The sequence below is a fragment of the Sabethes cyaneus genome, chromosome 2, assembly GCF_943734655.1.
Source record: "Sabethes cyaneus chromosome 2, idSabCyanKW18_F2, whole genome shotgun sequence".
NCBI lineage: Eukaryota > Metazoa > Arthropoda > Insecta > Diptera > Culicidae > Sabethes > Sabethes cyaneus.
The window spans coordinates 196,710,428-196,722,534 of NC_071354.1; positions in this window are offsets into that span (position 1 = coordinate 196,710,428).

A 12,107-nucleotide genomic window follows, 5' to 3' on the forward strand; every position below is an offset into this window, starting at 1 on the left:
TAGACAATAATCTAAAATATTAGGAAATAAAACTAGTTTTGCATTGTGTGTCATAAAAATTCTGATATTTTAAATAATTTGTGTTGGATAGGACGGAAATAGGCAATTACGACGATGTAGCAACATATCCTATTTTGTACAAGACTCTTTATGTCGCAATATCTCCGAACCCGGATTATATAGAAAGTTACTGTCATATAAAACTGTCTGTGCCTAATAGCCCTTCGGTGTGCTGGTGGCCGACCAAATAAAACAAAAAAAAAATTAAACTGCCTGTGTCATAAATTTGTCACCAGGTAACGCCTAAATTCTCAGAAAATGATACAATTTACGGAATGCCAGACTGGCCCCCTTTCAGGGCGTTAGCTATTAGAGCCCCGAAAAGGTAAATGAACTGCAGCAGGGTACTGTGTATTCTTTAGTTTTACTACCGTCTGCCAGGGTGACATTGGGCCAAAAAGCATAGGTTTTTGTTCTTTTGCTTGTTATACACACAATTTAGCGATTACGTTGATTCAAAGCTTGTCAATATATACTTCAATGTTTAGTTAACAACTGCCAGAAAGATGGTTTAGAACGTTGATAATATTAAAATTACATGAACTTTGGCGCACTCTCACCCTTCTAGGGGGTGACATTGTACCAAAACCATAAAGTTAAGCTAAATACCTAATAAATAAACAGTAGCGTATCTATGAACAATACACATGTAGAACAATATGAAATAGTATGTATGGGGCCAACCATGAACACGTGGGCTATTACAATTTGGGGGACGATCAGAAACAACGCACCTTACAAATTATAATAAAATGTATGCACGAAAACCACTCATGGGGTCTAGAACAACCAATCATAAGTACGTGATTTATAGACAGCTACTAAATATGTAGTAGCATCTCCAAGCTTTAGAAAGGGGAAATTGAAGGGCGTAAAATCTCAGAAGACTTATCCATTTGATCATTCAACAAAGTTAATTATTTACTTCATTCGAGATACTGCGGCCAAAGGACATCCAATCTGTCTAACCTTTAAAACCGACTTTATATGTAAGGTAAAGCATACTTGTCTCATATTAAAGAGTTTATTCAAAGGATCTAAAATTTCTAGAGAAAAAGTAAAAGTAAAATTTAATTATTTAGCAGACTTACGATACTGTTTGCTCTTTAAAAGATAATGCAATATAAATTGTCAAAATATTGTGTTCCCTAGTAAACAATGCAACTGTATTGATGTACACTGACGCATTTTTGTTGTGTATGTGAATTTCACACTCTGAACCGACCGTTATAGTTCGGCACAATCTCACTTCGTGGAGCTCGGAAAGTGCAAAATTTAGAAAAAAATATATTTTCATAAGCAAAAGCCGTCCAACGCATAATACCCTTTGATGCGATTTCTTGTTTGGGTTTGTTTATATGTGACAAGGCAATTATCATAGATTTCAGTCTGTCCAGTACTAATTCTGAAGACGTAGTAAATAAATAAATATTGTCAACGTTTTTTCCCCGGTATTTTTAACTCTAAAGTTTGAAACCCTTTTTAGGCCAAACTATTCGCTAATATTATTAGTGTTTCATTCCACGTTATGAATAAATATGTTATGTTTCAAATCATCTTGAATTTGAGCCATCAGTTTGGATAGATCTAATCTATTTTTATAAACAAACATTGTTGGTTTTTGGCACAATGTCACCCCGGATGGCGGTATCTAATTAGACCACCCAATTAAGATCGATGATCTAATATGAGTTACCTCGTCGAGAGTCCAATAACGAAAGAGGACGATTTTCCTCATGTCTTGCTTACCACGTGTGAAATCAACAAACGTGATTACTATGGCTGCAACATATTCGTTGTGTTACTTAGTAACATATAAACAATTCAGCTCATGTCACCCAAGGATATTTATATGCCACACAGGTACTGTCTTGTAAAATATAAAATAAGAGTGCAAAGCTCCCAAAACAACTCAAAAATATCACTGTATAAAAAAAAATCCAAATTATAAAACGAATGCTAGAAACAAAAATGGGATATAAGCGGGATGCCTAATCAAGCCTTTGCCAAGGGAAAGAAATACAAGAGATAATGCAATGAAACAAATTATCCATAAATCCTACGTTTATTAAGCCTTTTATAAAAATTCTTTGACGCCCTTTTACGGCGGTTCACTGGAACCTTCTTGGTGGCCAATCTAAAGATAGACATCGGTATATTATTCATCTCTTTCGTGGCCTGGGTGGTCAGCTCCTTCTCGATTTTGGTCACCAAATTATGGGAGTAAATGCTCCGTTTGAGCTTCGCCATTTTTGATTGGTAGCAGTTGGGAAACGTTCGGAGAATTGGTGATCGTCGGCACAACGTTTGTCTTCAGCCGGTTCATCTTCTCTAGTGATCTCTTGTCATGATGGACCAAGACCAGAGCCGGCCTCTCGCTCTGACTTGCTCGCTCTTTGCGCGATACTTATTGATGAAGACGGCAACATTCGGTAGATGCTTCGTACTGTATCTTCGTATCTAAATGTTCACCGTAAACTCCGAAAAAACAATAGCGGCTCGAACCTTCTCTTCTCGCTGATCGTCAGCCACAGAAGGATCTTCTTTGTAAAGATTTTCTTGACGTCATCGCTTATTTTCTTGGTGTAACGTACTGGACTTGGACGTAAAGTACTCGGTCCTCTGCCAGTTCACTGACGCTTTCGCAAAAAAATGTCCATTTTGATCCAGTACTTCACTGTTTAACCGGTTGCTCCGACCTCCCGGCCCAAGGCGCGGAACTATGAGACCACCTTGTTCTCGATCTTCAGCTTCTGATGCACGTTACGCTCGTGCAGTACTATCGGGTGGTCGGAACCAGATTTCCATTCAACGCTTTCGGCTATCTCGTGGGGAATGATGTTTTGCCAGATTGGATTTATTCATTCGGATACGAAGTGCTCCACCATGTCCAACTTTTTCATTACGGGGTGAAGCTGGCAGTACGAACAAAGCATCTAGCGTAATTGGTTAACTTTTTGTCATGGCTGTTGCTTGCAAATCAACTGGTAGCGTGGTATGAAAATTCGCTCAGCCCAGTGTTTAATGCATATGGGTCATTCCACGGGAAATTTACACTTAAATTTTTTTTTCTCTTCGGAATATTTTTTTTACGTTCTTTGTTAAAAAAATCGACTCGTATTTTTGTATTTCGATGTTACTGTTGGAATTCGCAAGATATGATTTTTTAAAGTATTGCAATTCGAAAAAATCACTATTTTTTAAATGCTGATTGTAAACAAAGTTAGTAATATCAAAAAATGACTTTCTACCAGATGTGTTCACTATTCCACAAGCTTTCAAAATTGATATACCATACCACCTCTCGATTGGTTTTCAATCGTTAAATAGTGCATTTTAATAAACAATTGCAATGTTTTCAAAGTTGGAACTTTTTTTTCTCAATTTTTTTTTTATTTTATAATATTCGATGATCTTTCTTGAAGCAGCATGCAAAATTTGGAAATGGAGAAACCGACGGGAAGACCATATTCTCCCGACAATATTATCGGCTATAGATCGTTTCGTTTGACTGAATAGTATGCCACCTTAAAGTAGGGAAATGTCAACGGTTGTGAAACAGGTTTTGGTTTTTGGTCATAGCTTTTGATCGGATTATTCAATTTCGAATCTTTTCAAAGCATTTAAAAGATTGAAGACTTACGTATCTTTTAGCTAAAAATAGCATATATTTTTCGCATGGAAAATTTATAGCAAAATTATAGCGAAATTGAGAGACAGAGCACTTTTTAACCAAAAAAAAGTGTCCCCTGTTGTGAAACACTCCAGAAAATTCAGAATGAAGAAAAGAAATATAAAATTAAAATAAAACACTTCAATAATTTATTTACGGAAAACACCGTGAATGCAAAGAAGTTTATCAGTTTCTTAAGTTAATCATCCAAATATACATTGCAATCAATGCTTGTAAAAACTGGAAGTTCGAGATATCAAATATGTAGATTTCGCTCTTATGTGCCTGAAAAGTGTTTTGAAAGTGTTTGTGATCGTTGAAGTATTGAATAATTGATTTTCGGGGTTTTTCATCACCGAAAATCTTGACTGTTACTCAAACAGATGATGTGTCTGGAAGTTGTACTCCCGAAAGTTGTCTAGTAACTGACACGGGGTAAACATCCGATCCATCTTGGAGCGACATTCACGAAAACTAGCTTGCTACTCGCCGACGAAGGACTCTGCTAACGGTCGCAGTCTACAGAATAGGATACGGGAAAGCATCTCGAATCGATGTTCTTTTTTGAAATTAGAGCAAATAAGGTCATTCATTTACTCCTCCGGCATTTGTTCTTCCTCCCAGATCCTGACAACGATCCGGTGAATTGCTTCGTACAGTCGCTCGCTTCCCAAGTTCAGTCGAGATACCGTCCTTCCCCGCAGCTTTACTGCTTATAGCTCACTGATTACCTTCTTACCCTCTTCCTGTGTTGGTGGATCCACAACTTGGCCATCGCTTACAATCCTTATTGTAAACTCCTGTCCCTGTTGATCTCCGCGTTTACCTCTCCATTCAACAGTGTCTGGAAGTGCTCCTTCCACCTGGCTACTACCGTCGTTTTGTCAGTAAGCAGGTTGCCAGCACTATCGTTGCATCTCTCTGTCACTCTATGGTAGGAACAAGACGACCAGGAGTGCAGCGAGCAAAATGGTTAGACCAGGTGGAGCAAGATCTGGCGGAGAGTATATGGTGTCCAAGGACTTGGAGAGCGGTAGCCCAAAACCGAGCAAATTGCAGAAACTTTATTTATCATGCTATGTCTTAGGCCGGCAAGCTTTACTTAAGAGTAACGAAGAAGGAATTCTGGCATTCGGCATCAAACCAGTTGTTCCTGTCCTGTCTTCCACCTATCGTGCCTACCACCTCTCTCTCTCTCGGTTAGTTCAACGGCATCACAGCCCAAGTAACATTTTGGGTTTTATTGCACTCTTATGATGGCATTCAAGACCAAAATTAGTCTTGAAGACCGCCATAAGAGTACAATAAAACTCACAATGTTGCTTGGGAGAGGTTCCTCCACAGCTCACCAATGTCTTCCCTTTTTTCCTGTTGTTCTGTGATTCGTTGATCGAACTTTCTGGCGTATTGCGTTGCCACGGCATCTGCCATCAACCGCTGGATGTTGAAGCGTCCGCTCAATGCGAGTTTTCGCCGCATTCGACAACCTTCCGCGAATCTTACATACGACTAGACAGTAATCAGCGTCAATATTTGGTCCCCGGAAAGAGCGTATATCGATGACATCCGAAAAGTGTCGACCATCAATCAAGACATGATCGATCTGAGAGCTAGAGTCCCCATTAGGATCCCTCCAGATGTGTTTCCGAATATTCAGACGCGGTGCTACAGATGGCCATTGGTTTGGGCGCGGCAAAATTTATGAGCTTTAGACCGTTATCAGTGGTCGACAGATGGAGGCTATGTTTTCCGATGACAGGACAGAAAAATTTCCATCCCGTACTGTGCATTTGCATCTCCAATGATGATATTCACGTCATGTTTTGGGGACTCTCTGCGCGGTCATCTATGAGCTTCCACCGCATAATTCGATGCATTTGCTTTTCCAACACTACGAAATCGACTCCATGTTCTGCTTTTTTACCGCCACTCTCGTAGATGTAGTACTTGAAAGAAGTGTCTGCAACAGGGTCTACTGCGCGGAACTTCCTTTCTCCGGAATTTGGTCATCGAACGTCCTGAATAGTAGAGATTTCTACTTCAAGTCGATGTAGCTCTCGAGCAAGCTAGCCAGATCGTGTCGGTTCATGGAGAGTTCGAACATTTCAAGTACCAAGTTTCCGATTGCCGATTGTTTCGTGGTAAATGAGAGTTTCGGTATACTATTTTACCGAAGTCGCGATACCTACATCCCGCTGATGGGCTATCTTAGGTGTGGCTTGCGGGATACAGCGTTCCATATTCAGCCGCTTGCTCCGAGGCAGACGCTGTTTGAACCGCCCGTCGTCTGTTGAACAGGCGCTTGGCTAAGCTGTTCCAGTATGTACATGAAGCATTTCCAGGTATGCTCATCGATCGTCATCGTTTGACTTAGATCTTCGAGGAGGCACTAGGTACGGGCTTGAGAGAACTAGAGCTATATTTGACACTCCCTCCACGTAACTCTTCCCTTTTCATACCGTATTTAAATTCATATATACAGGGTGTCAGGTAGCTTAGTGCAAATATTTCAAAGGGTGATAGAGGACCATATTTGACGAAAAAAATCCTTCTACGCATATGGTTAAATCTCAATTGTTACAGAGTTACTGAACATTATTAGTTTTCTGTTTGCCTTAAATTAGCTTTAATACGAAAACTATGCTAGCTAGCTCAGGTTATTTTCATTTGAAAGCTGAGTAAATTTGGAACTGAAAATTGGACCCAAATCTCCTACTTCGTGAAATTTAGTAACTTTTTAGAAGCAGAAGCACAAAGCTTTGGAATAAGTCTTCCTCAGGACGTTTTTATCAAATTTATCCTAAAAGTGTGTGATAATACTGATTGCAGTTATTCACCAATTTAAAGCTCTAGTACCGTTCTCCAATTCGTTCTTTGACGTAAAAAGCCTATCTCTTTCAGTTTCGTTGCAGTTTCATTTGAATTGTATTTTAAAACTTCAAGAATTCATACATTACGCATAGCACACTAGATTACCGCGTGCGATAGACACAGTCTGACACGTATGAAAACCAACAACACTGTTTTTCATAAATTTAAGGTTCGCCTCGACTTTCATTTGCATAATCTTTCAAAACTCAAGCCGCTTAGGTTTATTCGCTGGTAGCAGCTCTTGAACCTGTAGTGTGGAAAAGATGCATTTTTACTCGGTTCAGCATGTTCTACACCTGCATTGTGACAAGGGACTGTGCCGCAATTTGTCTTGTGCTTGTCTTGAAATCATTTCCCACGATCCACAAAATTTAATGGTCAATCGCTGACGCCACTTGCTGATGAGACTGAGAAGCGAATGAGGCTGAAAATAACGTTCCTTCTCAGAAGCGACGGTGGTTGTCGTTTATACGGCAATCGTTTTCAGAAACGTCCCAAAGAGACCCGAGTTTCGAAACTGTTTTCTATATGCGTTTAATCTTATCCATCGCACGCGTTGATCTAGTGTGCTATGCGTCATGCATGAGTTCGAGCAGTTTTCAGATTCTGCGAATTCAACACCCAAAACCATACGTTTAAAATAAAATTAGGACGAAACTGAAAGAGATAAAAGTTTTACGCCAAAGAACGAATTGTAGAACGATACTAGAGCTTTAAACTGGCAATTAAAAACAATCAGTTTTCTAACACATTTTTAGGCGAAATTCGATAAAAATGCCTTGAGAAACACTTATTTTAAAACTTTTTGTTTTTAAAATGTTACTAAATCTCATGAGGTAGAAGGTTTAAAAGCAATTTTCAGTACTATATTTTTTTCTAAGTTTCCCCGTTCTAAATAATCGAAAAAACAAACCGTGTAAAAAAAGTACTTGAGTGTAACAGAATTGAGCTAGCTAGCAAAGTTTTTGTACCAGAGCTAACTTAAGGTAAACAGAACCGAAAACTAAAATGTTTAATAACTCAGCAACGCTTGAGATTTGATCATATGCGCAGAAGGATTTTTTTCGTCAAATGTGATCCTCTATTACCCCCTGAAATATTTGCAGTAAGCTACCTAACACCTTGTATATCCATGATTTTTAAATAATTGACTTTATTTCATATAGAATGAGAACAAAGTTTGAGTTATATTATTGATATTGTTCCGTCTTAGGCTTTTTTACACGTTTATTGGTAGTTTTATAACCAGATCGGAAATCAGGAAAAAAGTTTTCTTTTTTTTTAAATTCAATGTCTTTGTTAACAGAACACTTTCATGTAATTTTATGTCAACAATCTGCTCGTAACTCATTGCTATACCGAAGAAAAGCTTAAAATTTCTCTGATTGTACCATTTATTATGAAAGCAGAACTTCGTCAAATGCTAACGGAGTTATAGAAGAGTTTCTATACAAAACTTTGTTTAATAATGCGGATCGGACAGCATAACAAAGTCATCATCAAGCATAAGATGAAAGTCATTTTTCCAAGAAAGTCACACGGGTTTCAATTACATTACTGTGCTTCACTGTTATTTTTCCATCATTCTGATTCTTATATACGTACTCAAACCCCTTCTTTCTTGACCCCTTGAACCATGGTTGTGCTGGTTCCAAACTTTTAAAGACATTTCTCACGAACAAACGGATGGTTCTGAAGAATCGAGATAAATTATTTTCCAGACTAGCACTATGAGATTCAAGAGAAACGTGTTTCGAGGGTTTCTTGTTGTTAACAAGGCCTCGAAGTTCCATCTCAAAACGACATCGGCAGTAACGCTCGTCAAATGCCATCCTTTTGCGGTAAAATGGAAATGAAAAGAGGACCTTTTGGGTTTTTAAGTCATTTTGTAAAGATAATTTAATGACGTTCTTCTAGACTCATTATTATCAGTTATTCTACAACAGTTTTGGTAACAACGATATTATGTTAAAATATTTCTGAACAGATTTCTTTGTAAACATAACAAACGAGGGTTGTAAGGATGTAATGATTACAGAGCTATAGTGCTTTAAATGTTGCAAGTCCATTTTGGTTCAATCCTTACAACACTACTTGTTATCTTACCGCTTCTCTGATTAAATGATTTAAATTATCAATAGTTCCATCTTAGAGACTAACGTTTTCGAGGGTTGTTTTTGAAATTAATTGTTGATATGCGCTACTTTCCGTTGAATGTCAAGTGCGTGAATTCTTTTTAGCTCGTTTTTAAAAGACCACTTTGACATTTATTCGCAACTGTAAACATTTATCGCAGCATCAGTAAATATACAGCAATTCACTCTTACTCCAACAGTTTCCTATCAACAATCAACTAAAAATGAAACTAAAGAGAAGCAAATGTCTAATTTCCCCTCCGCAGTGATTACTCGTTGGACTTATATTGTCCCTTCTGGAAATATCCGGTCAGTGTTCCATCATCGGCGAATGCGGCCAACTCCTGCGGAATGACGTTAGAATCCTCGATACCGGTGCACGGTCGGCACATACACTCCAGTGGGGCTTTGGTGGAAACCTAGCTCCGACCGGTAAAGTTTTTCGGTTCGAAGCAGATAGCGTAAATAAACAAATGATATCAATGAGTGGGATAGACTAAATGGGAAACTCTGATTCCACGTAAAACTCATGCAAACATGCAGTGAATAATAATCTACGTGCAGTGCCACAACAATAAATTTAGACGACAGATACAATTGCTGGCTGGAGTTTTATAGAAATTAGATAGGAATTTTCATTACGATGATTTGGATGCTAAGTAGGTTCTTTTCTGCGAATGATATTTTAAACTTTTGCTTTAGGGTGGTTGAAGTGGTTTATTAAACAATTCCAAGTGGGTGTTAAGATTTTTTTCGGGGAATTTCGAATTAAATAATTACAATGGAAAAGAATGCGCCCAATCCAACCACCCAACCGTAGTGATGTTTACTGCACCAGAACCGGCAAATTGACTAATTTAATTATTCCGGTGGGTGCGAGTTTTGCAACAAGCACACAAAATCAGCCCGGTCGCCCAGTTCGGTTCAGTACCGAATGCACCGGATAATGAGAACACTGGAAAGAGACAGTACAATATTAATTTACCTCGAATGATGAACTATTTACCAAGGGTAAAAACTGTCGACAGCCGACGGTTTTCTGGTTAACCGAACAACCAACCAACTAGCCAACCTATATTAAACCTGCGGAATAAATAAGTTTTTATGGCTTGGTAATAAATTAGCATACACAGCCGGGCACCCAGGGCACCGGAATACTTTGTCCGGCTGCAGTTCGGTTCAGCCGGGCGCTTTACGGTTATCATCCCAACTTTTTGTGCTAAACGGTGGAAAACCAACCTGCCACATCAACAACCGGGCAATCCGAACGGGAATGGGCGTGTGCACCGGAACGGCGGGCGGCATGTTGCGATTGTTGAATTGAAACTAGAGCCTCCCTGTCCTATACTTACCGTTGCTCTCCTTCTGGGCGTTCAATCCCCCCGGCAGAACAATGCAGGTCAACACCTTGAACAACACTAGCAGGGCGGTGTTCATCTGGAGCGAGAGTGTAAAATTTCAATGTTCGCTATTAGCGGGTGCAATCTTCCTGGCTAAGCTTATAACCCCCAACCAGTAAATCTAAGCCGTAAATCTGATCCGCTAAGAATAATATTTAAAAAAAAAGTTCAGTTTGCTAAATTATGAATGCTTTAATGAAAGCACTAAGGCCAATAATGGTCCAATATCACAGTGGATGATATCCGTAATTTAATTATACCCAAAAACAGAAAAACACTGTAAACTATAACCATCCGTCAATTAGATTGAATTGAGATTAGATTTGAGAGGAAAAATAATAAATTAAAAGGCGTACGTAAACTGAGCGAATTTACCATCATGATTGTAACGTAAATTAGTCCAACCATTGATTGATAGCAATGTTTACAAGCTATTTGTTAATATTAAACTCATAAGGAGTTTATATATCAATTTTGTTGATTTTTTCGGTGAAAATAAAAACTATGATGCTTTCAGCGGACGTTTGGACTTACTATCCTTCAGTCATTGACTACGCCTAAAACATAATAAGGAGTTTTATCAGAATTTCTTGAAATTTTATCCTCAGACATTCCTCATGATTTTGTGAATGAAAACAATATTTTAAAATATTATAACTATATTATAATATTGTAAAATTTATAACTCTTGAATTAAGCATTGTAGAACAAAAAATTTTTGACCTAGGACTAGCGTAGGTGGTAGCTGATACAGGGGGTCATTCCAACAAATCTATCTCGAACTGATCCCCTATTGGTTTTGCAATATTTTTGCACCAATCGATCGGAAAATCTTCTACGTGTCGACCCAAATGACGAAAATTATTGATTCTTGGTTGGTAATATTGCTTGCACTGTTGAAAATTTGAAATTAATAAAGCATTTTCCAACTGGAAATACTCGCTTCGTGATTGGTTGGAAAAGCCGTAATCAAACTATTGAACCATCAAATTGCCATTGCCAAACTGGATAAGCTTGGCATAGGTGACTCGATGCTGCATTGGTTCCGCTCATACCTATCCGATCACCATCTAAAGATGAATATTGACGACAGTCTCTTAGGATCGTTCACTGGTCATTCAGGAATCCCACAAGGCAGCAATCTTGGTCCTTATCTACTCCAATGACATCAACTGGCTGCTGAAAGGTCCACGACCCTTGTCTGCAGACGACCTTAAGTTGTATTCAAAAGTTGAAAGTCTGTCCTATGCCGCTGTCCTTCAGGAGGAATTATCGACCTTTGCGAAATGGTATGTCGACAACCGCAAGCTGCTAAGTCCCAACAAGTATAAAGTAATTACATTTTCTAGCACGTTAAACCCATTCACCTTTGACTACAGGCTGTCAAATATGCCATTACGAGGCAAAAACTGCGTGAAGAATCTGGGTATATCGCTCGACTCTAAATTTACTTTAAAACAGCATTATGCGTTTATCGTGAACAAGATTTGTAGACATTTTGGGTTAATTATGCGTGTTGGGGACAATTTTCGGACCACTTTTTTAGTAACGTCGCAAATTCGATTGGACAGAGCCAGGGGCGTAGCCAGAAAAGTTTCTTAGGGGGGGTTTTACAAAAAAAAATCGGATATAGCCTAATCACAGACAAGCAGACATAACACTCGTTTTCCATTCATCGTACCGATTAAACCGTCATTTCAAATTTGTTCTTAGTTGGGAATGTCTCCGTTTTGGTCAAAGTGGCACTTTTTGACGAAAGAAGGGGAATTCCCCATAAAAAATACTTGCTACTTCGAGGGATACCCGTGTTACTTTTTAATATTTGGGAATGTCGATCATAGATGGTGCTAGTGTTCAGGCTAAATGTGAGGCACGCTAATTTTTGTTGATTTTTCTTCCAAGAGCTATGTCTGTTTGTCTGTGGCCTAATCTTAAGCAGTCTATTCAAGAAATGGGAAATTATTTTCA